General features: G+C 43.2%; 1 protein-coding gene across 1 annotated transcript in view; it reads right to left on the bottom strand.

Moving 5' to 3' along the window:
• LYPD6 (LY6/PLAUR domain containing 6) overlaps positions 1 to 24853 on the bottom strand; it is an 88130-nt gene that overhangs the window by 62981 nt on the left and 296 nt on the right. The gene's annotated exons all lie outside the window — the stretch shown is intronic.

Below are 24853 nucleotides of genomic sequence, written 5' to 3'. Positions count from 1 at the left end.
AAACTCCCTTCTTGAGAGCACAGAGGCAGAAAGGGATCTTGGAGTCATTACTGACTCCAAGATGAACATGGGCCGACAATGCGAGGTCACGGTTGTCAGGGCTAGCCGGACCTTTTCGTGCATCTACAGGTGCATCTCAAGTGGGACCAAGGAGGTGATCCTCCCCCTCTATGTGACACTGGTCAGGCTGCAGCTGGAGTACTGTGTCCAGTTCTGTGCGCCACACTTCAGGAGGGATGTGGACAACATTGAGAGGGTCCAGAGGAGGGCCACCTGCATGACTCAGGACAACAGGGCAGACCCTACAATGAGAGACTATGGGACCTGAACCTGTTCAGCCTTCACAAGAGAAGGCTGAGGGGGGACCTGGTGACCATCTATAAACTCACTAGGGGGGACCAAAAGGGTTTGGAAGAGACCTTCTTTCCCCTAGTACCCCCTGGCATAACAAGAAATAACGGCCATAAGTTGTTGGAGAGTAGGTTTAGATTAGACATCCGTAAGAACTATTTCACAGTTAGGGCGGCTAGGCGCTGGAACCAACTTCCTAGGGAAGAGGCTTGATGCCTACCTGGCTGGACTCATTTGAGCCCAGTTTTTCTCCTGTCCAGGCAGGGGGTTGGACTTGAAGATCTACAAGGTCCCTTCTGACCCGACTTCTATGATTCTACGTAGTCCCATTATTAGCAGTGAACTATTTGGCTAGGAACAGATATTACAGATGAAGTGGTTTAAGTGATCAGAAACTGGTTTAAACCTGTAATAGAACATAAGTTCAGTGCACATAAACCAGTTTCAAAATGGCCAAAACTGGTTTGAAATAAACCTGGTTGTATGTGGTATCAGATTTAACTGATTGAGCTCATACCGGTTTATACAATGTCTGTCCCAGACCCCTTCCTGGTTTAAGTTAAACCAGAGTCCCCCAGCATGCTCTCTGGGCTGGGCTCTCTGCTCCAACCCAACAGGGCTGGCCCCCCCCCCACCGCTCCCAAGCTGGAGCAGGGAGAGCCAGGGGCAGGGGGTTGGCCAGATGCTGGCCCTGGAAAGGAGCAGAGAAGAAGTTTATTTCCCCCTCTTTCCCTTGTCCCACCAGGACGTACCTGCACTTCTCCACTGGCTGCTTCAGTGGCAGGGACATGGCCCACCCCAGCAGTAGCCTGAGCTGAACTGGCCAGAGAGGGGTTTAATTTCCCCCTCCTTATCCCTCCAGCATGGACCCAAGCCAGGGTCTGCCAGGCGCTCCCCACTCACTGCTGCAGTGGCAGGGCTGGGTGTGTCCAAACAGTGGCCAGCATGTCCCCTGAGATAGAGGGGGTAGGGAGGGGGGTTATCCCCTCCTCTGCCCCTGGGGAACTGCAATGGGGTCTGTCTACCCCAACCACCATGGCTGCTCACTCTGTGCCCTGGGCAAGCAGAGGAATAAGCCCCCTCCCTCCAGTGTCCAGTGTCTGGCAGTGAGGTCTTTTTCCGCTGCTTGCCCCAAGCAGGGGTGAGTGGCAGTGGCAGCAGTCAGAGCAAGCAGATCCCAGATGTGGTCCTCCAGGGGCAGAGGGAGGAATAACCCCACTCCCTGCCCCTTCTGCCTCAGGAGCCATTCCAGCCAATGTTTGGCCACTCCCAGCCCCGCTGCTAGATCTGCAAGGGGGGAGTGCCCAGCAGACCACCCAGAGGACCTTGTCCCAGGTCCATGTTGGTGGGACAGGGAGGGGGGGATTAAACCCCTCCCTGGGTAGTTCAGCCCAGGCTACTGCCTGGGTTGGTCACACACCTCCAGCACAGCTTCCCTGCAGCCAAGGGAATGGTCTAGCACCCCGCAGCACCTGGCCTGAGCAACTGCATGTGCCTGCATTTCCTCAGTGCAGAGGGAACGTCTGTACACTTGCAAGTCAGTTCAACCAAGGCAGGTTAGACTAACCTGTAAAGACTGAATCAATTCAGGCTCTGGCTTTTTGAATGTTTGTCCCAAGCCTTCATGTCTTGCTCATACACTTTGTAGGATCAGGCCCCATGTTTGCTAGATAACTTGAAATAAAATTGTACACTTTAAAATTAATTTAACCTTATGACTAGGGACCTACCAAATTCATGATTTCATGATCTTCGCAGTAGCCATGAAATCGCTTGGTCCATGCACGAAAGCCCACTCCCTACAAAAAAGTGTGAAACCAGCGAGTGAGCAGGAAAAAAAAAAGGAAGCTGCAAATGGAAAACAGCAGGAAGCCCTGGCATCCTGAAGCACTGGGGGAGGGAGGGAGGGAGGGAGGGAGATTTTTGCGGCAGAGCACGGAGAAGCACAGTAATGGACAAGGGGCCCCTGACTGGATAAGGGGCCCCAGAAGTTCCCCTCCCCAGAGATTGACAGATGGTGACTGGCACCATGCTTGGACCGCAAAATTGGGAGGCAGCTGCCCCACATTCAGTAGGTCTCCACTTACGAAGAGAAGATGTGAGAAACAGAACATGAAAGTTCCATAAAACACCTAATGCCGGATCCAGCATTCCTTAAGTGTCAAGGAGGGACATGCTCTTGGCTTCAGTGGGAGCAGGACTGGTCCACAAAAACAGCAGCTCTGCTGCATCCTTTACAGAGGAGAAAAATCAGTCTTAGGATTCCATTCTCTTGGTGATGCATGAGCCCAGAAAATGTTATGCTCATGCTTACTCTCCAAGGAAGTCCTAAGGGTGCAATGCTAACAGAAATGAAAGGATATCAGCATACCCCCTCTGAATCAGATTGTGCACAAGCAGATCTGTTAAGGAAGGTATCCTTTTTACACTTTCGGAGCAGAACCATACTTTTAAGTCGTGCTTGAGTGGTGCATAGAAAGTTGTGTGGTCCCTCTGTAATTTCACTCCCAAAGCGCACACAATGTGTCTGGCTCTGGATTTGCCTTCAGTTTAAACAAAAGAAGTATATAGCTGCAAAGATGTGGTAGGCTAAGCTATATAGTTACAGTGCTTGAGGATGAGGGGAACCTTATCTCTTTGAACTCCTTACTAAGTTAGACAGCAGTGTTAAAAGTATCAGGAATTAATTAGAGGGTAGGTTTCAATGCAGCTGTTTCAGTCACTGATCACATACCTGCTTTTCCTACTACAGCATTGTTTACAAGATGGAGGAGGGGAAAAAAGCATGCCCTTAAGGTGGTTTATCCAGAAGAGGCCTTCACCGGTCATTCCATTTAAAATAGCTTGCTTTGAAGCAAATAGGAGAACAATAGATGCAAACAGTTGTTCAGTATAAAATGCAGATGAGTAAGGAATTAAACAAAAGGGTGGGAAGGTTCCTAACTTACAGAATTTGGCCCAGAGGTAGTGGCATCTTCTCAAATGAAGGGACACCTAAGCCCCATAATGCCACCGCTCTGCAAATTAAACTCTTCCCATTATTCTCCCCCTCCCCTTCAGGTATTGAAGAAAATTAAAATAGGAGAAGCCAAATAAATTTGACTTCCCCTGAACCATTTTGCAATCCTAATCTCAGCCCAGAGCAACCTCTTGTAGTACCACCTACTGCCAAATCTGGTTGGTAAAGACATGAGGGAGATCATTGTCAGTAGTCGCCCCTTAGCTCAGGAATTTCCTCCTCCTTGAGGCCGGCCAGAGCCTGAGCCTGGACACTTTCTGGAAGTGCTGAAAAACCTTCCCATATGAGCAGGCATTTGGCAGGCAGGGCTAAGCTAGGGTACTGGTTTTTGAGGGGAAGCCTGGTCTTTACATTATTTTAATACTCTATGGACTTTTATAAGTTATTTTGTTGCTCCTGTTCTATTCTCTGGTTCACTTGTTTCATAAGTTATTTTGCTCTCTTCTGCAAGCCACCCTGACGCTTTGTCTGGAAACAATTTATAAATTGAATAAATAAATAAATACAAAAGTAATCATCTGTAAAATCAAGATTTTACATCCCTACTTTAGCTGCTACTATTAAAGAGAATTTTTCACTTGAAATGTGTCTTTTGATAGTTTATAAAGATACTACTTTGCATTCTTTGAACTAAAAAGGGGCAAATTTATGGCTACAGTATTGGCTATCTCTCAGGCTAAGCTTGCAAATATTCTTATCTGCCAGTGCAGCATTTTCCTATCTCTGGTCCAGCCACTTATTTACTAAAAAAGCTAAATGGGAACATATGTAAACTTCATGTATTAAATGTTATAATAACTCTGAATCAAGCAGGCAAAAAATAAATCATTAAAAAGGCAATACAACTCAGACCCTCAGGCACAATTGCATAGTGTCTAGGAGGGGATTTTAGAAATTACTTAGTCGCTTAGAAAATTTAAAATGTTTTTGAGGACTTTGAGCAAAGGACTGTATCAACAAAAACACTCAACACCCTGCTACACGTTCAAATTAAAGCTGGATGGAAACCAGCTATAGAGTTGTTACACATTTTCAGGTACTAACTTTGTAGCTGGTTGTCTCTTTTCATAGCTGCATAGTCATGTTTATGGTATGATGATTACTTTGCATGTGTGGCTGGTCTAAATTTATTGAGTGATCAACCAGTTAACTGCATATTTGTAACATGTAGGAGGGGCCTTAGACATCAAAGGCAAGGTACAGATGTTGCACTTAACGCACATTAAGCATGCAGAAAGCGCTTAAAGCCACAAGAGAACAAACATTCATGGCACTTAAAGTGCTTTAAAAATGAGGATCTCACTTTACATTAACCCTTAATAGACATCGGATTAAACTAAAGTCCTTAGGTTAAACAGCTTTTTTGAGCGTCTGTACCAAATCCATCGCACTTCAATATAGGCCTCATTCTACCACCATCCCAAGGGCCCCTCACTGAGTAGTTTGCTAGCCTCAGCTAGTGCTTGTCTGCTCCCAGCGAGCACTGGCCCAGCCCCACCCCCACACTGTCACAGAGAGGAGACAGTAGGCTGTCTTCTCCTCCTTGCACAGCTGGGCATGGGGGTGGGGAAACATAGCCTCTCTGCCACACGGATGTCCCCCTCCCTCACCCTGCAAACTTGCAGGTGTGGGTCTTGGTGGAGCTGGGTCCATGTAGCAGAGAGGCTCCATTTCCCCCCAACCCTTACCACATTTCCTGGAGCAGTGAAAAGCCAGCCGGGCAACCCCATGCTGCAGATCTCAAGAAGCTGTGGGGGGAAGGGAGCCACATCTTGCTAGCTGAAGTCTGGAGAGGGCCGAGCCAGGTCCATGTGGCGGGGGAGGCTCCCTTTCCCCACGCCTCTGCCTGAGGCTCCTGACAATGGCCGCCAGAAGCTGCAGTGCAGGGCTGACCAGCCAGCTTCTTGGCACACCAGGAACTGGGGCCAGGGGGAAAGGGAGCCCCCTCCGCCATGAGCTCCCTCCTCCCACAACTTATTGGCTGAGGTCTTGGGGAGGACCAGGCTAGATCCGTGCAGCAAGGAGGCTCCCATCCCCTCCCTCGCTGCCCCCCACCACCACTACCACCACCACCCCAGTTCTTGGCATGCCAAAAGCTGTCTGGCTAGGTTTTTGCCTACAGCTGTCAAAAGGCTGGTATAGTCATGGGAAGGGAGCCCCGCTGCCATTTGGACTTGGCCCAGCCCTCCCCCCAAACCCAGCCGACAAGCTAGGGGCGACCCTCATGGCAGGGGAACTCCCTTCTCCTCAACACCCCAGCCGCTTGACAGCTACAGCACGGGCCGCCCAGCCAGGTTTTCACCACACCACAACTAGGGCTGGTGGGGGGAGGAAGTAGCCCCCTCTTGCTGCAAGGGTCCTCCCCTACAGCTTGCTAGCTGGGGTCTGGGGAGGGGGCACATCCACACAGTGGGGGCTCCTTTTTCCCCCCAGCCCCAGTTCCCAGGATGGCAAAAAGCCAGCCAGGCAGCCCTGCGCTGTAGTTGTCAAAAGGATGGATCATGGGGGGAGACTCCAACCCACCTGTTCCACCCTCCACACAGGTGCACATGGAGTTTCCTCCCATCCCTTCCCATCCCTGTCCCCCCCCCCCGCATCCTGAGACAGCACTGGGGTGGTGCTGGGTTGATGTAACCCAGCCCTGCTCCTGGGCAGGGACAAACAGAATTTAATGAAGGCGCTCTACTTTGGAGCGCTTTCATCTGAACCCTCATTAAATAAGAGTAAATTTTTCCTGAAATTGGGCACTTTTAAAGCACTCTGCAGCTGTACATTTCTGTCAAGGCATGGCTGTAGAGCACTTTCAAGGAGCCCATCATGCAACAAACATAATTTCTGTTTGTGCCCTGGGTTTCCCACGTTCAAAGCATAAACTCTAACCACAGATCTGTTCTGAGCCACCAAACTCTGCCCCAGATTGGGATAAGGAATATAACTCAGGGCTTTGGATTCCGCTGCAGAGACCAGACACCTAAAAGCTAAAGGCTGTGACACTGATTATCTCTCTGCAGATCCTAAGTCACTGTTGATAATTAGACGTAGACTTGGTCTGCATTTCAAACCTTTACCTGTGTAATAATATTATGGATGCAATATTTTACTGACAAAGCTGTGCCAGTAAAATTGCAGTAAAACTGCTCACTAGCATGCAAAAAGTTATACTGGTATAAAACTGCACATAGCACTGTAAATTATGTCAGGTCCCCAAACCAGCATAACCTATACCAAAGTAAACACTTTTACATCAGCATAACTGCATCTATATTAAGATGGTGTAGCCAATTTAACAGTACCAATATAGTTAAAATGGGAAAATTTTCAAATGCAGATAAATCTGTAGGCTCCTTAAATAATACCCTTTATCCACAGATTTAGAAGACCACCAAAAAAAATGTTAATAGATACGAACCATTTTATGTTGTGCCATCTGATCCTCCAGTATACATTTTAAGTAAACATTGATATTCCCTAACATCAAATGGATATTTATTTTATGTTATATTAATTAAGAGGTGTCAGTGTCTATAAAGCCTCAAGACATACAGCTATGTGATGTCATATCAACTAAAGTTACATTTTTGATTCTCTGCCAGTTTCAGCAATAATAGTAAATGAAGCCATAATGAGTTTCCTGCTCTAAATTAGGAACAAAACAGCACTTTATCTAAAATATTGCCTTGAGGTTAATAAAAATGAGAGCATCTGATTCAAGATACAATTACTATCTTATCTCATTAGCAACCTGTGACACTACTTGCACATATCTAAAGTCTACTGCAAGACAGTGCACAACATTACAATATTGTACTCAAGGACAGACACAAAGACCTTGAAATAATGGGATACAACAAGCCACCCACTGAAATCTGGACTACAAGGTTTTTTTGATTAGTGAATCATTTCCCAAATATAGAAAATATTAAGGAAGTTTAGAAGATATATTGTAACTACAATACATTTTTATAAAAGATGGTGGAACGGAATTATTACTCACTTCGCAGGAAGAGAAATTATGTAGTTGAGCCCAAGGCTGTTCAAGCCCAGTCACCTGTGTCCACAGACCTCTGGGGCTCAGTCCTGGGAGAAGCAAAGCACTGTCAAATCTAGCTGTCAAACTACAACATACAGGCTGCAGCACTGAACTCATTGCAAGCAATGGAGAGGAAAGAGTTTCAGGTCTCCTGACTCAGCCCTGTGGTTTAATCAAATGCTCATCCTTCCACCTGATAAAAGTATGATGCTATAAAGCTTTAATCCAACAAAATACTTTTGCAAGTGCCTAACCGCAGCAAGAATATGTGCATCAAATTAAGGGCAATTGGTGCATACACACATGCTGGGGGGGAAGAGGCATTTTAATCAGGTTCCCAGAGAGCCACTTTAATTATAATGCTGCTGTGTCACGTGCTAAGCCCCTACACATTTTAAAATGGCCCCATGGGACACTTTAACTAAAGCTCATTAAATGAGCTTTCATTAAATGAGCTTTAGTTAACATGCCCCAGCAACCATTTTTAAACCTGCAGTAGCTTATACATGTGATGCTGCAGTGATACTAGAACGTTCTAATTATAACACAAAGCAGACTCGGTTAATCAGGCCTGCTCCAAAATGTTCTAATTAGACCTTGTTGGAGCATGTGTATAAGTACCTAATAAAATAAGGGATGGAGGCTCCTAGCAGACATTACACTATTAATCATCACATAAATAGTAACCTTGCCTCATGTTCAGGGAATTAATAGTACAAAAAACAGAAAACCAGCCACAAAAATATTTCACAAATTATATGTAACATTTTTGGGGCTCGTTTCCATTTTACTTTAAATTGAACATATGGCACAGGAACCCTGCTTTGTGGCCTAATGCCAGCTGCATGGCAGGTCTTAATTGACAGCTCCCCTGTGTGGGCAGGCTGACAGCTATGTGGGGCAGACCTGTATGGGGAGTCAAGAGGAGCTATACTGGAGGTCATGGGGAACCTTAATACTCCCTATGACCCAGCACCATTACACACCTTGTTTCTCAGCCACCACAGAAGCTGTGGAGAAAAGTAAGTGCCATGCCAGGCCGCAGCAAACTTCAGGGCTCTCCAATTACTGAGCAGGGAACTGTGTAGAGCTAGCCAGTAGAAACATCTAGCTCTAAACACAGGGCATGAGTCTAAACTCCCACCAGTCCCTTGCTGTTTAAGCATCCAAGTCAGGACATCACACTGGATCTTGAGGTGCCTATGGCACAAAGTCCTCTTTTGAGGGTAGGTACCTGATTTGGCAAGAGTCATGGAACCAAAAGGAAAGCAAGTTAGAGAACAGCTGACTCAGTAGTCTAGAAGCCAAAGTGTTCACATGGGAATCGAGATAGCTGCTATTCTGAAGACTGTTTTTATATTTTACACTAAACTGTCACCTAATAAGAGGAAAACAGCTGTGGGAACAGGGACTTGTACCCCAAAATCCCCTCCCTGAGCTTCACACATACTCAACACATTGGACTTCAGGAATTTTGGTGGAGTTTAAATACAAAGCTGAACTGTAACTAAGTTCAGAAAGAAGTTAGATACCTAGCTGCTCAGACCAGAGTATTTTTACGCAGGCATCTAAACCTCGGCACACAGAGGTCCTGCAGTCAAAGACCCACTTAGGTTGTGGCTAAATAAACCAGGGCATTCTAGATCACTTTTTACAGTTCAATTCTGAGTCCCAATCAGGTGACTAGTTGGACTGCAGTCCCTGACTTTTACTGTGCCTATACACATGCAGAGAGGCTGCTCTGACGTGCCATAAATACGATGTGTCAGAGCAGACTCTATTAATCAAGCCTACTAGAGTGTGATAATTCCCATGCTCCAGAAGAGTCCAGTGTCACATGTATCAGTGTCTCCGCACTGAAAAATGGCAGCGGGGGGGTTTGAATTAAAGCTCATTCAACAAGCTTTAGTTAAAGCACCCCCACCATCATTTTTCAGCATGGGGACATTGATACAATTGACATTCCAGGCACTTTAATTAGAGTGGCTCTCAAAGCCACTCTAATTAAAGCATACCTCTCCCCCCCGCACCGCCCCCCCCACTCCCAGGAGCACATCTATAAACACCCTTAGGTGCCCCACACCACAGAATCCAGAATCCTGTGTTAGGGGCTTAGGTGCCCTAATGCCAATATGATGATGAGTAAGGAGCTGTCTAAAGATAATTTGGGGGTCAAATTTGTCTTTATTTTTGAGGGTAACAAGCTTCTTGAAAAAACCTTAGGATTTTGCTGCTTCATGCCTTGGACACACACAGAATAGTGCTACTTCTGATCACCTATGTAACACCATTATTTAAAGTAGCTACACTTCAGCACAGATCATTAAAAACACATTTGTACAACATGCTTTGCAATTAGAGTGGTGTTTTTCATGAATAGAAGCACAAAGAAAACTGAAATGTTTTCACAGGAATCCACAACTGCTTCTAATACTTAACAAGATCAAAGCTGATCAGAGATGAGAACTTGCTAAAATAAAAAAACCTTATTCAGAAACAGAGGTAGAATTTGCACAATGGTAGAAGCACATTACTCATAGAAGCAAAAGATCATGATGTTGATCTAGCTGTCACTGATTTCAATAGTAAAATTTGCATCCCTTGAAGTCAGTGATTTGTGTCCTGTCCTTCAACGCTTTAATTATTAAGGATTATTTTGACTGCCAAATATACCCCTAAAAGTCTCATATTCATGCACTTCATAGTTTGAGTGAAAATAGATTATATGCAAGTACCCCTGCATCCTTTGCAATTAAACCAATTTGGTGCATAAAGTAAAAAGAATCAAAAACTGTACTAATCATCTTGAGCTCATTAGTTTAAAAAGTTTTGGGCATTTGCCAGTAGCTGCCTTTCTGAGCATGCTCTTAGCCCAAATGGTCCCAAGTAATTCAGTAGGAGTTTAAAAACTACCTAGAAAAATATATATTTGGTATCATCATTTGACATGGAGGCTGAGTCATTAGTGGTTTGTGTGGTTTTTCACTCCTTTCATTTAAACTGCAGGTCAGAAAGCAGAAGTCTGCAAGAGACCAGGATGCAGACAGTCACCCTGGGTAGAAAAAAGCCAGGAGGAATAGGAGCAGGAGGCAGAAATCTAGTAGTCTGGTCTGGGAAAGGACATGGGGCAAGGCAGTGAAAAAAGAGTCCGTGGGCAGAAATCAAGTCAACAGATAAAAACCAGGAGCAAGAATGAACCTGGAACGGAGACCAGGATACCAGGAACAAACAAGTAGGACCTAGGATGCAGACATTCAGAACAAACAGGCAGGACCCAGGGGCTGGAAAACTAGGACTAAAGAAAGAAACCAAGATATTACAAGTAGTCACAAGCTAAAAGCTAGAAAGGAAGGCATCTGTCCAGTTGAGCAGCCTGCAGGGCTGCTGCCTATAAGCAGGCAGTTATGCCTATGCAGGCAGCTGTAGCCAACTGGGGGTAGTTAGGCCATTGGCCAGAAAAGCTGACTCTATAACCAGAGCCAGTTCGGGGCAATTTACCCTGCTTGCTGTCCTACCTCCTGACACTATCTTTCTCCTTTTATCATGAGTCAGTGTAAGTAAGCTATCCTCAACCTTTTGCTCTTTATCCATCTTTCCATCTTTGCTGCAGACTTGGGATGTCTTTTTTCGTGGGCTGAGCTTCATTAATATCTCCCAATTCATGGGTCCAGATCCCTATATTCCTGCTAGTAATTGTTCCTATCCTTGTGCTCTGTTTCCCAGGAGGGGTTACAGTCTATGAATGCTGAGCCCTGGGAGCCATCTATAGTTTTAAACTGTCCCTGATGTTTTGCATCTTGATTTATTATATTCACTTCTAATTCCAATGAGAACGCCACAACCTCTTCTCTCCCTCTCAAATTCAAGTGAAGTAAATTTGGACAGAAGGGGATATCTTAAGTTATTCAAGGTAACTTGCCAGAGGAGAATAGGGATCTCTAGTCCTCATTCTCAGCAAGTCCCTTTCCCAGACCTCCCATTTCCATTCCTAGGGATGTGTCTAATTTCTCCAAACTGCTGGTAAATTTTCTGTCACCGGGTAGTAGGGAAACATTATCCTTTCTATTATGCTCCTGGAAATTAATTGGGAGTAACATCATCAATGTTACTCTCACAAGGGGTAATTACAAGGGGCCTCTTAATAACTAGCTCTTCAGGTTGGATAAGAGGGGCCTGTACCAAGAAATGATCTGGTTTTCCCCTCACCTCCTTCCTATCTTGCGAATCTTGATTCATTTTGCTGGTCTGGGGATCATTCTGGACTTTCTAGTTAATTTTAATTAGATCCTCCTGGAGAGTTCTCAAGTAAGCCAGGATGTTATTTTTTTCTTCAAGTGGCAAGCTTTCAAGGGAAGCCAGGAGGTATAATTCCTCATCCAAATAAGGATGTTGACATTCCTCCCTTTCCTCCATTAGGTCAGCTTCCAGTCCATCAGCTGAGTCCAGTTTAATCAAATTTGTAGATTCCTGTCTAATTGTATTAATACCTAATTGGGTCGACCCTCCAGTTTCGGGAACCCACTTACTTTTCCTTATCTTTTCCCATATGGTTGGACTGCGCTGGCAATCTCTCTTGTGACTGGGCCTAAAGTAGGAGATTTGTTACAAACGGGTACTATTTCAGAGACAGCAAAACCCTTGTTGGGTGAACTGCCCAGTTAATCAGAGCCCTCTTTCTCCTCATGACCAAGGACACTAGTGAGGGGGAATGTAGTTGTATCATATATTTCTTAACCAATGTATTACTATATAACTGAGTTACTTTTTTAATATCCCTCCTTCCTATGTTCATGGACAGTAGTGTTCCGATACGTTGTATGACCCTCCTTGGGGTGTTCCAAAGGGGTATATAACTGTTGGGTAGGGGAAATACTGTTATAACCATAGTATCTTGTTTAAGATAGTATTTCCTGCCCCACCTTGATAAATGGGGGCACTCTGATCTGTGTATTTTGGCTGATCTCTAGTCCCCCTAACCTTTGGCTGATCTGGACTTCTCTTTATCCCTATTATCCAGTCGCCCCCCGAGTAAGGTTTCTTTTCTCAACAAGGTGCCATTGCTCACTCGAGTTATCCTTAGCTCCTCTTAACATTACTTCTAGATCTCCTATTTTGGAGTATAATAATTCCATTTGAAGAAAGATCTGTTGAATTGTTTTAGCTGTCAAGAGGGCATGGTCTGTGAATGTGAAAAGGACTGATGTTTTTGGTTGTCTGTGGGTTAGGGTTGCTCTCTGTTCCAGGTATACCTTCTCCTAAAGGTTGATCCTTATGTAATAAAGAATCAAACTCAAGAGCCATCCTGCCACCCAGGTCTGAATGAGTTTGATGATGATATATATGCTTGTGAACCATTCATCTCTAAGATTTGATTTTTTATCAAATAAGGGTCAAATGTACTTTGTTTTATTGGGGGTGTTGCAGTAACCAGAGATCCGCAGGGTCTTTTTGTTCTGGGAGCTATTTAAAAGGAAAAAATATCCAAGTAATAACACTAAAATCCAATTAACAACAGTAAGATTTCTCAGGTGACAACATTAAAATTATAATAATAAAAATAGTAATAATAAATTATAATCATACTATTAAAAATGAAACTTCCTTAAAAAAAGGGAAAAAAATAAATAAAACTAAACTAAAAAACTTTACTGGGGGAGCAGTAAATTAATTATATCTGTCACTTGCCCACCCCACTCAAGCGGGTCACTCATGAGTAAAATGATTCAATTGTTTCAGAACTCCGAATAAATCCAGAGGGTTCTCATGAGCCAATCAGGGCCATCAGTCTTTCACAAAGAAGTCTCACTAAGAGTGTTAGGCTCTCTTTGGTTTAACACAGGGTATCTTTACGAGCCTATTTGTCATACAAATTCCACCCCAGCAATAAGTCCACTGAGCAGTACACTTATTCTCACCGCCACTCAGCTCCTGGCCTGGGCCAGTTTGCAGGACACTCACCCAGGGCTCCACAACCTCTGTGGTTGACTTACTTGCAGTTCGTTGTCTTTGGTAGGTTCAACACCCATGAGATAGCCAGTCTCGGACTTCCAAGGAAACTTGGGGACTCGAGGCTGGAGTGCCGGTGCTGCGACATCCTGACTCAGTGGCCCTACTGCCTGGGGCCCCCATCACTGCTGCAGCTATGTGTGTCTTGGTTGCTCCGGTCTCCGTTGCTGCTACTGGTGCTGCCACCAGTGCTCCAGCCCTCATTGCTGCTTTTTGGGGGCTGCCAGCTTTCTTTCCGTCAACAGCCCCCCCGCTGCTTCGCATGGAGCAGTATTCTGGCTGTTCCAGGCCTCATTGCTGCTGGTACAGTCATTACCAACTGTCTCCCTGGTGTCCCACTCCTCCTATCTTGGGCACTGCGTGCTGGGCACGGTGGAGCCAGGCTGGGGGCTGCTGGGGCCACAGGATGTGCCACTCACGCTGCCTGCCTCTGTGGCAGTAAGCCAGCTAGGTATTTTTAAAGAACTGGAGCTCCATGTCCCCTCTTAGTCATCCTCAGATGCTTAGGGAGTGGGGTCAGCGTCATGTGCTACAGGGTTACAATTCTGCCCTCAGAGAACAGCCTTTTTATCCTGGCTTCGTCCACTCACTGCCCCCATCAGTGTTCTTCAGCAAGACACCACCAGTGAAGTCCTTACCTAAGCTCTGAAGAACCTGACAGCATTAAGCTACTTCAAGTGGTACTCTATGTGACTCCAGGAGCTGGGCTTTAAAAAAAAAGTACTATACTGCATGATTCATAATTAAAACTACAAGAGTTGACATGGGAATAGATTACATATAGGTGCAAAACATTATTGATCATGACTGGATTTATAAATCCCAGGGCTGGAAACATTTAGTCAAAAGCATCTTCAACTACGATAGCAGTAAGAATAATTCAGTAAGCATTACTGCTGTATGCAAGTTTTTGCAAGATCTAAACTATTACACAGAAATCTTTACTGTATCCCCTTGTGCAACCCTTTTTTTTCAAAGAAGTAATTCACAAGCTATTAGTATTTGCTCGCCATTACAGACTATCCATTATCAAGTTACAAAAATAAGCTGCAGACTTCCTATTTCTAGGAAAGACCAAAATAAGCCTAAAAAAATTAAAGATTAGCATTTTTAAGAGTTGTAGTCAAACATCCTCACAATGTTACTGGATTAAGTAGTCTGGCACAGACAAGCTAAATGTTGTTAAAAATACTTAAACAGCAAGGAAAGTTGCCAAAATTACATAGCAGCTTGTCTTATGTTGACAAAACAACTTTTAAAATCCTTTAAGAGCTTCAAAGTCCAGTCAACTGAAAAGAGAATAAGAAGAAATAAACATATTCTTACTTGTTCTTGTATAGGGCTAATAAATTATAATGAAACAGACAAGGACACATACTCGTACTAAAGAAAATTTTGGCATTTTCAAAACAACCACCATACTCCTATTCAAATCATCCGTGTGCCTTTCCTGTGAAGCGTTGCAGCAGTCTGCAACAAATTAAGTTATTTGGATGCTATATAAACCTATTTAAAACAATAAGCATGAAATATGGGATTCAAATGTTTACAATGTAGCTCTCACTGGAAAAGGATACTTTTCAAAGCAGTGGTCTTGCCCCACTGTTCTCCTCTTCACCCTATCTTTCCCCTCTTACTATCAAGTACTGCTCAGAATTCTGTTGTCCTCTATTTAATTTCTTGGCCGCCAGTCCTACAGGTAACGATTAACTTCCTGACTTTAGTAATTCCTTAAGGATCATAAGTACCTTTGAAAGGTGAATGCAGCCAAATACACCATTGGTGTATTAAGATGAATAGAATGATGTATGCTTTCCCCCAGGCACGTATGCCATTTATTTAATTGGTTGTGAACAACTTACAGCATTATTAATGAATATGTATTTCTATGAAAGGAATATACAAGCTGAAGATAACTCATTTTAAGACAAAAGCAAGTTATTTCGCTGTGGAGGATGTAGAGAATGTGGAAAATCTAAAGGGGGTCCAGAGGCAGAAAGCAAAAGTGACAAAGAGATTTAAAGGCATGCTGTACAACTAGGCTAGGGACAGACATTCAAAAAGCCTGAGCCTGAATTGATTCAATCTTTGCAGGTTAATCTAACCTGCCTAGGTTGAACTGGTTTGCAATCACACAGACATTCCCTCTGGACTGAAGAAATGCAGGCACAAACCTGCAGTGGCTCAGGCTAGAAACCAGGAAGTGCTAAATCAGCCCTCCCTTCCCTTCCACGGAGCTGACCTGAAGTGGGGCATGGCCAGGCCCCCAGCTGGATATGCTAATTAGGGAGGGGCTTAAACCCCCACCCTGCCTGCTCCATCCCAGTCTTTTCCCCACTCACGGATCAAGGAGTGGGAGTGTTGCCAGACCCCATCCCCCAGCTAGCACTCTGAGACAAAGGGAGGGTGTGCAGTATGAGTTCAGGTTAGCCATGGGAGTCAAGGACAATAAGAAGTCCTTCTTTAGGTACGTAGGCAGTAGAAGGAAAACAAATGGAAGTGTGGGACCCCTGCTTAAGAACTCGGGACAGCTGGTAACTGACATTCAGGACAAAACTGAACTCCTGAATGCCCACTTTGCTTTGATATTTCACCGGACCATGGGGAAAGATAAGGCTCATATGGGGCATGCCAGGAATGACAGCCTCCCCACTGTGGATACTGAGCAGATGCAATACCAACTAGAAAAGCTAGACATTTATAAGTCAGCACTTCATCCAAGAGTGCCAAAAGAGCTGGCTGAGGTCATTGCAGAACCCCTGGCAAAGCTATTTCAGAATTTGTGGCACACAAGGGAAATCCCTGAGGACTGAAAGAAGGCCAACATTGTGCCCATCTTCAAGAAGGGGAAGAGGGAGGACCCAGGCAACTATAGGCCAATCAGCCTAACCTCTATCCCAGGGATAATCCTGGAAAAGCTCATTAAAGAATCCATGTGCGATACGCTCACCAAAGGTAAAATTCTGAACGACAGCCAGCATGGGTTTGTTGCAGGTAGGTCTTGTCTTACCCATCTCATCTCCTTCTACGACCAGGTCTCTTGCCACCTGGACATGGGAGACGAGGTAGATGTTATATACCTAGAGTTCCAAAAGGCTTTCAATCTAGTATCCCACGATATCCTTGTGGGAAAAGTGGAAGATTGTGGGCTCAGCTGCTTGATGGTTCAATGGGTGGGAAACTGGCTACAGGGTAGGACCCAGAGAGTTCTCATGAGTAAGTATCCCCTCACACACTCTCCCAGCTCAGCGACTGGTGCCTCCTGGGTCGGGGGGGGGCACCTGGGGTCCCCCTGCAGCCAAACACCAAGCCAGAGAGGTGCAGGGGGCCCCTAGAGTGCTCCCTGGTAGATCCAGAAGTGGACTGGAAGTACTTCCGATCCACTTTCAGGTTTGCCACAGAGCACATGGAAGGCCCCCCCCCATGCTTCTGTGGGACGCTCCGTCCACCCCCACCATTGCAGGGTTCACAAGCCACGCTGGTACCTCAAGGTATGTAGAAAAAACATTTAAAGCTGTGTCTATGTCTGAATTGCTGATTCTCCGAATCAACATCAAATCTTCAGGTTCGGATTGGGCCGAATCAAATCAGGGACAATAATCTGAATCAACTAACTGAATCACTGTCCCTGATTCGGGCCGAATCCAAATCGAATACAGCCTGCTTCGCACACCCCTACAATTGAATCTATGAATCCTTGCCATTAGAATAGTGAGACAGTGGAATGGACTGCCCAGGGAAGTTGTTGAATCTCCTTCATTGGAGGTTTTCAAGAAAAGGTTGGCGAAGCAGAGATGATTAAGAAGTTACATTCCTGCATTCATGCACAGGGCTGGACCACTTGACTTGAGATCCCTTCCAAGGCTATGACATTTATAAACAAATCCAGTCTAACTAAACCTCACTCATTTATTCAAAACTAACTGACAACCCATCACTAGGACCTACTGAATCTGTGGTTTCACAGGGTTTGTGAAAACCACAAAATCTGTGAAATCAACAAAAAAAATGATAAAAATAAAATGCTGATTCCCCAGTGGAAGCCATTGGTCCTCAGTGCTAGAAGGGTAAGGTGAGGCAACATGAAGGGCAGAAGACAGGATGGTGGCTGCCATGAACGACACGTGCCACTGGAGGTTGGGGGGGGCATGGCGAATGCCTGCAGGCAGCGCTGTCAGTAGCAGGGGCGTGTCAGCAGCAAGCATCGGGGAAGGAGAAGGGCTGACCAGCAGTCAGCAACCACCTACAGACACTGCCAATAGCATCGGCAGTGGTCAGCAATGATCAGAGACTACCCGCAGGCACCGCCAGCAGTGTTGGCAGTGAGAAGGAGGGGTGGTGAGCAGCGACTGCCCGTAGGTGCAGCCAGCAGTGTCTGCAGCACTTTTTACAGGGGTGCACCACCAATCTCAGGGGGTGCACGTGCACTTGTGTGCACCCCCTACGTGTTGCCAATGGTGGCTGCCCCCTCATCCCTTCTCCCTCCTGTGGCCTTTCCACCAATCAATGCTGAGGGTCAGGACCTCTCTGCCATTCAGCCCCAAGGGGCAGAGTCTCCCTGAAATGACCACAGAATTAGAACTTTATGGTAGAATCAACCCTAAAAAATTGGTAATTGCCCTGCAATTTAGGTAGACCCCTACCCATCCCGTATTAAAGAGTGATACTCTTTCTAAATTGTTGTGAAAGCTAGGTAATTCCTTTGGTTCTTCCAGAATTAGCAAATATATGTAAAACGTGTGTTTAAGCTGTACCATAATTTGGCTTTCTTGCTACCTCTAAGTAAAATACACTTATAACTACACAAAAACAGGATACCACATGTAAAATGTCCAAACCTTTTTGATATGTAAAAAGAAACAAACAACAAATAATAGAACTATCATGAATATAGCTATACTTCCATGTGTACTACTTGTAACAATTTCGTTTAAATTGAATACAATTAATTATGGCAGGAAATCTGACTTGATCCCTTTAAACAAAAAAGAAAAGCCACTATTCAGAACATATGAACTATTAAATGGTTTAGATCAAGATTTAGTTTTCTCTGCCTGTCCCAATGTAAGATCATATTAGGTGACTGAAAGCTTTATGAAATGCCATAATCTAAACTTGCAGGGCCCACATGCAAAGATGCAATTCTTAAACAGTTAGAGGGTCAGTGTTTCACAGATACTGCCACCCAACTAGAGACCTGCTGATTCCAATAATGTGGTTTTCATGGGGAAAGACACAAACTAAAGACATTACCTGCCAGGATTCCAGTATGAATTATTTATTATTCAAAAGATGGTGTATTAGGAAAGCAATTTCAACTGACAAGCTTTAAAATCCAGTAAACGTGCTATGATGGAAAAGAACCGGAATATATCACTCTTCAGGGGGAAAAACACTGCAAATATTTTTAACATGACCAATGAGCAAATTTTATAGGTTCCAATGATATAATATAGACTAACTAATGAAACTAGAGAATGCAAGTTCAGTTTAATTAGAAAAGGGAATTTCTAAACTGTCCGTGGACTATTATAAGTACCAATAATCATACCTTATAAGCTATAGCATATAAAAGATCATAAGAATACTCCTCTGAATGCAATATTCCAAGAAAATTCAGGGCATAGGAGACTTTTAGGTTTCAAGACTACAATTTTGCTCCAAAACTGAGGTGGTTTCCAAATTTGATGTATTCCACTTGTCAGTCAGTTCAAGTATTCCTCCTTATTTTCATAGTGATTATAAAATTCAGTTTAAAAATGCCATTTTCCAAACAAAGCCAAAATCATTTTACAAATTGCCCGTTTTCAAAATACTTAACCTACAGTTTTTCCCATTTTGCCCAGCAAGTTAATTCAATTTATAAAGACACCATTCCACATCTATGTAAGGCATTGGGTCAATACAGAAAGTTCAACAGACAGCATCTTTGATACTGTTCTACATATTTAGGCATACTTATAATAATAAAACAACAGTGAGACTGATTAAAAACTGTCCCTCTCCAAATGCTATCTTAAGTCATATTCCATGTAATTCCATTAACAGCAAGTTGCACAGACCACGGATCAAAGCAGAATGAGAGCCCTGAAAAACTTAATACAGTGCAGAATGGCCTCTGTGACTACATATAGAAAAGAAAAAGAGGAAAATATGGCACTGTTCATGACTGACTCTATGCACCATACCCCACTCCCAGTTAATTCAGTACAGATTCCCATTTAATTTAACAGGAGTTGGATTAGCCCCTGTAATAATCTACTTCAGAATAACAGGGTTTGGAGCAACTGGCTGGAAACTTTACATTCATATTGTAGGAGTCTCGTAGGATTGAAATTCAAGGCTACCACTAAATATTCTAAGTATTACAACACAACAAATTGTCACCCCTTCAAGGGATGATTGCTTCTTATTGTATGTACTGACCAGATTCTCCTGCAATGGGCACAAATTCATTGGTCGTCTGGGCCCTATTGTAATATAAACAACCAATAAAATGACAGTGGATCCTCTTATAGTAAAGAAAAAGGTTACACAAAATGTAGTAAATCTTTTTTTATTGCAAAGTTCTAAGTGGAAAATGGGCAGTTCAGTACGTAAGAGGGTATCAGTGTATTTTATGGCAGCTATGTAAATACAAGAAGTGTTTATCATCATCACTAAATTGTCATCTTTTTTTTTTTCCCTTCAAGTAAGTTTTTCTGTTTTGGCTGTTGATGGTTCTGATGGAGAAATTTTGATTCTTTTCAGAATATCTTTTCACCAATTACAATTTACGTGTGCTATTGAGAGACCAAAATGAAGGAAGATCATTTTTACAGCAAAATTCTTCCTGCTTCTGAACCTTATGGCAGCTACCAGCTCCAGCCTCCTACGTCCCCTAAGGAGCTGGAAACCTTTGATAGCAACAGAATTCTGCACACATAGAAGGAGCAGAAGAACATCAAAACAAGATGCATCATGTGGCTATGAAATGATTAAACAGACTGATCATCTTAGCTGATGGCTAATGTAGTATACACATTAGTAAATAAGAAGCACAAAGAGAGAGCTCCTCCCATATGGCCAAGTGTTTCTATATAAATATAGGTTTAAAAATCCTGTGAAAATTTCGGGGACCAAATTCTGTCCTGATTTGTAGCTCATGAAGCCCTACTAAAGAGAGCTGATCAAAAAAGGAGTTTTGATGCAATTTATTTTGGAGCTATTTTGTGTGTATTTCTTTTATTTTACCCGAAAAGTCTTAATGTATGTTGCTCTTCTGCTTATTAATAAAGTGATATCCCCTCCAAAAATGAATTAACTTTGTTCAACACCTAATAAATTTAAATTGTCTTGTGACAGACCACTTTTAATCTGCATACAATATCAGCATTTGTTTAATTAGACAGGTACTTGTTACCATATATTTTTTTAGGTTGCACACGAAAGTTAAAACAGGCCTTGAAAAAAATGTATCACAGGAATAAATAGGATCTAACCAGCTTGTTCCCAGGTGTTTTTAAAAAATGCTAATGTGAGCTGTGTACAAGTTGATAAACTTGAATGCCTACATGAATATTTCGATTCTTTCTGAAATACATGCTTTGTAAATGTGGGACAAAGATAAATAACGTCAAGTTCCTACACCACAGAATCAAATCCATAAGTGTGAAATCAATGGCCACCCATTGACATAAAATGGAGTAACAGTGGTGAACCAGGCCCTCCGCATACGTAATGCAAAAAACACTTTATTTATAGTGCACTATTTATTTATCAGGCTCTAGATGCAAAATGTAATTTTAACATCAGTAACACTCTGTAACGGGGAACCCCCCCTGTGTCACCGGTGAGGTCAGAAAGGGCAGATAATTTTAACGGTAGCAGTGCAGGTAGGCAGAGCCAGGCACTGATGAGAGCAGTGGATTAATGAGTAACTGGCTGCTGGGGGTGGGGGGCAGGCAGCAGGCCCACCAGGTTGACCAAAAGAAGGCTGGGTTAGGGGCGTTAAAACCCAGCCCAGGACTTTACCAGGGAGGCAAGGGGACAAGGAGTGTGTGTGTGTGTGTGTCCGTGCGTGCATGTGGAAGGCTTCATATTTCTTTGTGAGCAAACAGCTTGTACCTTTTGGTTTATTATTTGATTTGATTTGGATTTGTGAACCAGAGGACCAGACTGTGGCTACAGGGAAGGAGGAGGCTGAAGACTGAGGGCTGGAGTGCAACCTCCCCATTTGTTTTGACATATGAGCTAGAGGAGTACCCCAAGCTGAGGGGCAGACCTTGGCTCATGGAAATGGAACTCTAGAAAGGTAAGAGATAGCCACTGGGGCTGGGCCTAAATCCCAGAAGCTGAAGTCCTTACTAGTAGGCCAAGGCAGGCATGGCCAGAAAGGAAAAAGGGCCTAGACATCAACAGCTGAAACTCTGACAAGCCTTCAAAATTCACAGGGACAACCCCATGAAGGGGAGGAACCCCTACATGGGTGTGCAGAGGCAGAAGGACCTGAATAAGTCATCAAGTCTGGTGGAGACAGCAAGTCTGGTGCCAGTCCTAAGACTTCCCTCCACCTACCAATATACAGTAACATCAAAGTCACGGCAGACGAGTAACAAGGACATAGGAGGCCAAAAGAGGGTAACAGCAGAACAGCACAGGCTCTACATAAGGTTATACAATCAAAATTCAAAAAACAAAAATACGGCTCTGAAGAAACTTATGAGAGCTTGATTCAATTCATATTGAAATAAATCAGCCATTAAATTCAAGGCAGCCTGAACTACAAAGCTGTAAGAAAACTGTGTTAGAGCAAAACAAATATTGCACTCAGCCCCACCCCTGTAAGAAATATGTAAGGGGTTTGTAAGGAATAAAAATTAGACCCAGTGTAAATCCCTGATCCTACAAAGATGAGCAGAAAAGCCTGAAGATATAATTTCATTGCAAGACTGGTCCATGCATATGTCATTAATTGTACAGTATAAATTGGCACCAGTTAGGACAATTAGACCTAATCTTGCACACCAAAATTCTTACAAATGATTTTAAAAATAATTATAAAGAACTAGGCTTTTTGTAATTAGACATACAATTACATGCACAGTTATCTGCCTAATATGCATGCAAAATTAATTTAAAAGTGTTTGTAAATTCAGTAATAAATGTTCAGTTAGATGCATAACTGCATACTTCTGCTTTCAATTGCCTCATCTGCACATTTAGTAGCAAAAATTGCATGGGCAGAGCAATTGTACACACATTTGGTTTGCATAACTGCACATGTTTAATTTTCACTAGCAGGTCCCAGATTACTAAAAGCTAAATCATACCCACTCTGAAGACAATGACCAAATGGCTTTTGATTTCAATGACAGCAGGATCACGTAATAAAAAGTTTTGCTTTAAAAATAAGTTAATATTCATTAAATCAGATAGAAAATGTTATCAGTATTTTAGAGGTCTTAAAGTGTTTCACAAATTATGCACCTGATATAACTCAATTCACAGTCTATCTAATGTACTGGATGAATGAGCTGCTAAGTAGGTCTTGGCACAATACACCATTAAGACTGAAAAAAATCATTGTAATATATTCACTCATCTGTATCCGTGATGACTATACAGACCATAATAGATCGGAAGGACTATTATTATAGTCTAAAGCTCACACACTAAATAAAATAAATACTTCAGAATTCACTCAGATCATCACATTTTGAAAGGATTCTTTAATCTAGACTTCTAAAATCCTTGCATTCTTTACTGAAAAGTTCACCATCAAATAAATGATCAAAGTAATTTCAAAATAAACTAAACAAATTCCACAATTCATTCATTTGTACTATGCCATAAATGATTTTTTAAAATATCTGTAATGATATGTTTACATGGTGACATGAATGTAGAATGAAAAATTATTTCAGTTAGAAAAATTAATTACACACACAGAGAGTGTAAAATTAGCATTCATGTCTATATAAAGATACATTATGTGGGATAGCTTAAACCCATATAACATCATTAATCACTGCAAGGCTGTACATTTAAAAGACGGAAGAAACCCAAATGTTAAAACTCAAAAAATATATTCATTATCCTTTTTAAATTTAACATATACAATCATAAATGTTGGAACAATGATATTTTTGTTGTTAGTTTCCATCAGCTCTGTCTGCTACATGGGCCAGAGGCTCTTAAATGGTAAGGGCTAACTTTTTGAAGCTGTTCAGATGCCTCTGATGCACACTCGTCCCTAATGGAATTAACAAAAAAGCATAGTTCTTTCACTTCCAAAGCTGGCTGAGGGAAAGAATACTAGGATATATGACAACATATGAACCCTTCAGGAGCAGCACACAGAAACTGCATCCCTTGCAAAGCGCAAACATTCACCATGGGAAAATTCTGGCTCCACTGGTTTCAATGGCAAAATTTCCATGAAGCTTGACAGAGCCAGAAATTCACCCTCCAAGTAAGGGGAATATGCTACTGCATGCAAAGTAGCCAGCTTTCACTCAGTTGGAACTTTACTAATATCCACGCACTTTTTTTCCCCTGAAAACTGATTGCGAAGATACTCTTCAGAGAGAATGACTTATGTTCCAAGTTTGTAGGACCTGTTTAAAAGGGAATTATCTTTAAAAACAAAATAAGGGACAAGGAATGTGTCATCTTAATATGTATGTTACATATAAGACTCACACAAATTCTTGTTGATTTACAGCCTCTGTGGGGATGTGGGTGTGGATGTGCATATGCAATTCCCTCATGTAAGATTAAAAATGGAAAGGCTTTGTTCATATGTGATTATTATATACTGGTCAAATGAACACACACACATATACACATACACATATGCGTGTGTCTGTATCTACAGACACACAGAATCATAGAGTCATAAACAACGAGACTGGAAGGGACAGAGGAGGTCTCCAGGGATGGAGCTTCCACCGCCTGTCTGCACAGAGCCTGTTCCAGTGTTTCACTACCCTCCTAGCGAGAAAACAAATCCTAATACCCAACCGAAACTTCCCTTGCTGCAACTCAAGACCACTGCTCCTTGGTCTGTCATCTGCCTTATCGTCACGCACATACACTGGTATGTGCACATGTCTACATTTACACATACATCTACACACATACATATATATACATGCACACAGACACACACCCATATATACATATATGTGCCTATGTACACACGTAGATAGAGACACATACACGTGTCTACATATATACACAGATGTAGCATGCACATACACACGTCTACATATATACACAGATGTAGCATACATGTACACACACACACACATATATATGTATCGACACACTCACACACGTATCTGCAGCGAGTGCACCCCGATGCCGGGGCGGGAGGCGGCTGCGCGCCAGCATCACCCCGCCGGTGTCCCGGCGCGGCCGGGCGCTGCAGTCCCGGGCTGGGCGCGGGTTGCGGGGCGGACCGG

The sequence above is a fragment of the Crocodylus porosus genome, unplaced genomic scaffold (assembly GCF_001723895.1).
Source record: "Crocodylus porosus isolate Cpor-Errol unplaced genomic scaffold, CroPor_comp1, whole genome shotgun sequence".
NCBI classification, from domain to species: Eukaryota; Metazoa; Chordata; order Crocodylia; family Crocodylidae; genus Crocodylus; species Crocodylus porosus.
Note: the sequence above shows the minus strand (reverse complement) of the source record. Positions and strands in the feature narration are given on the sequence as shown.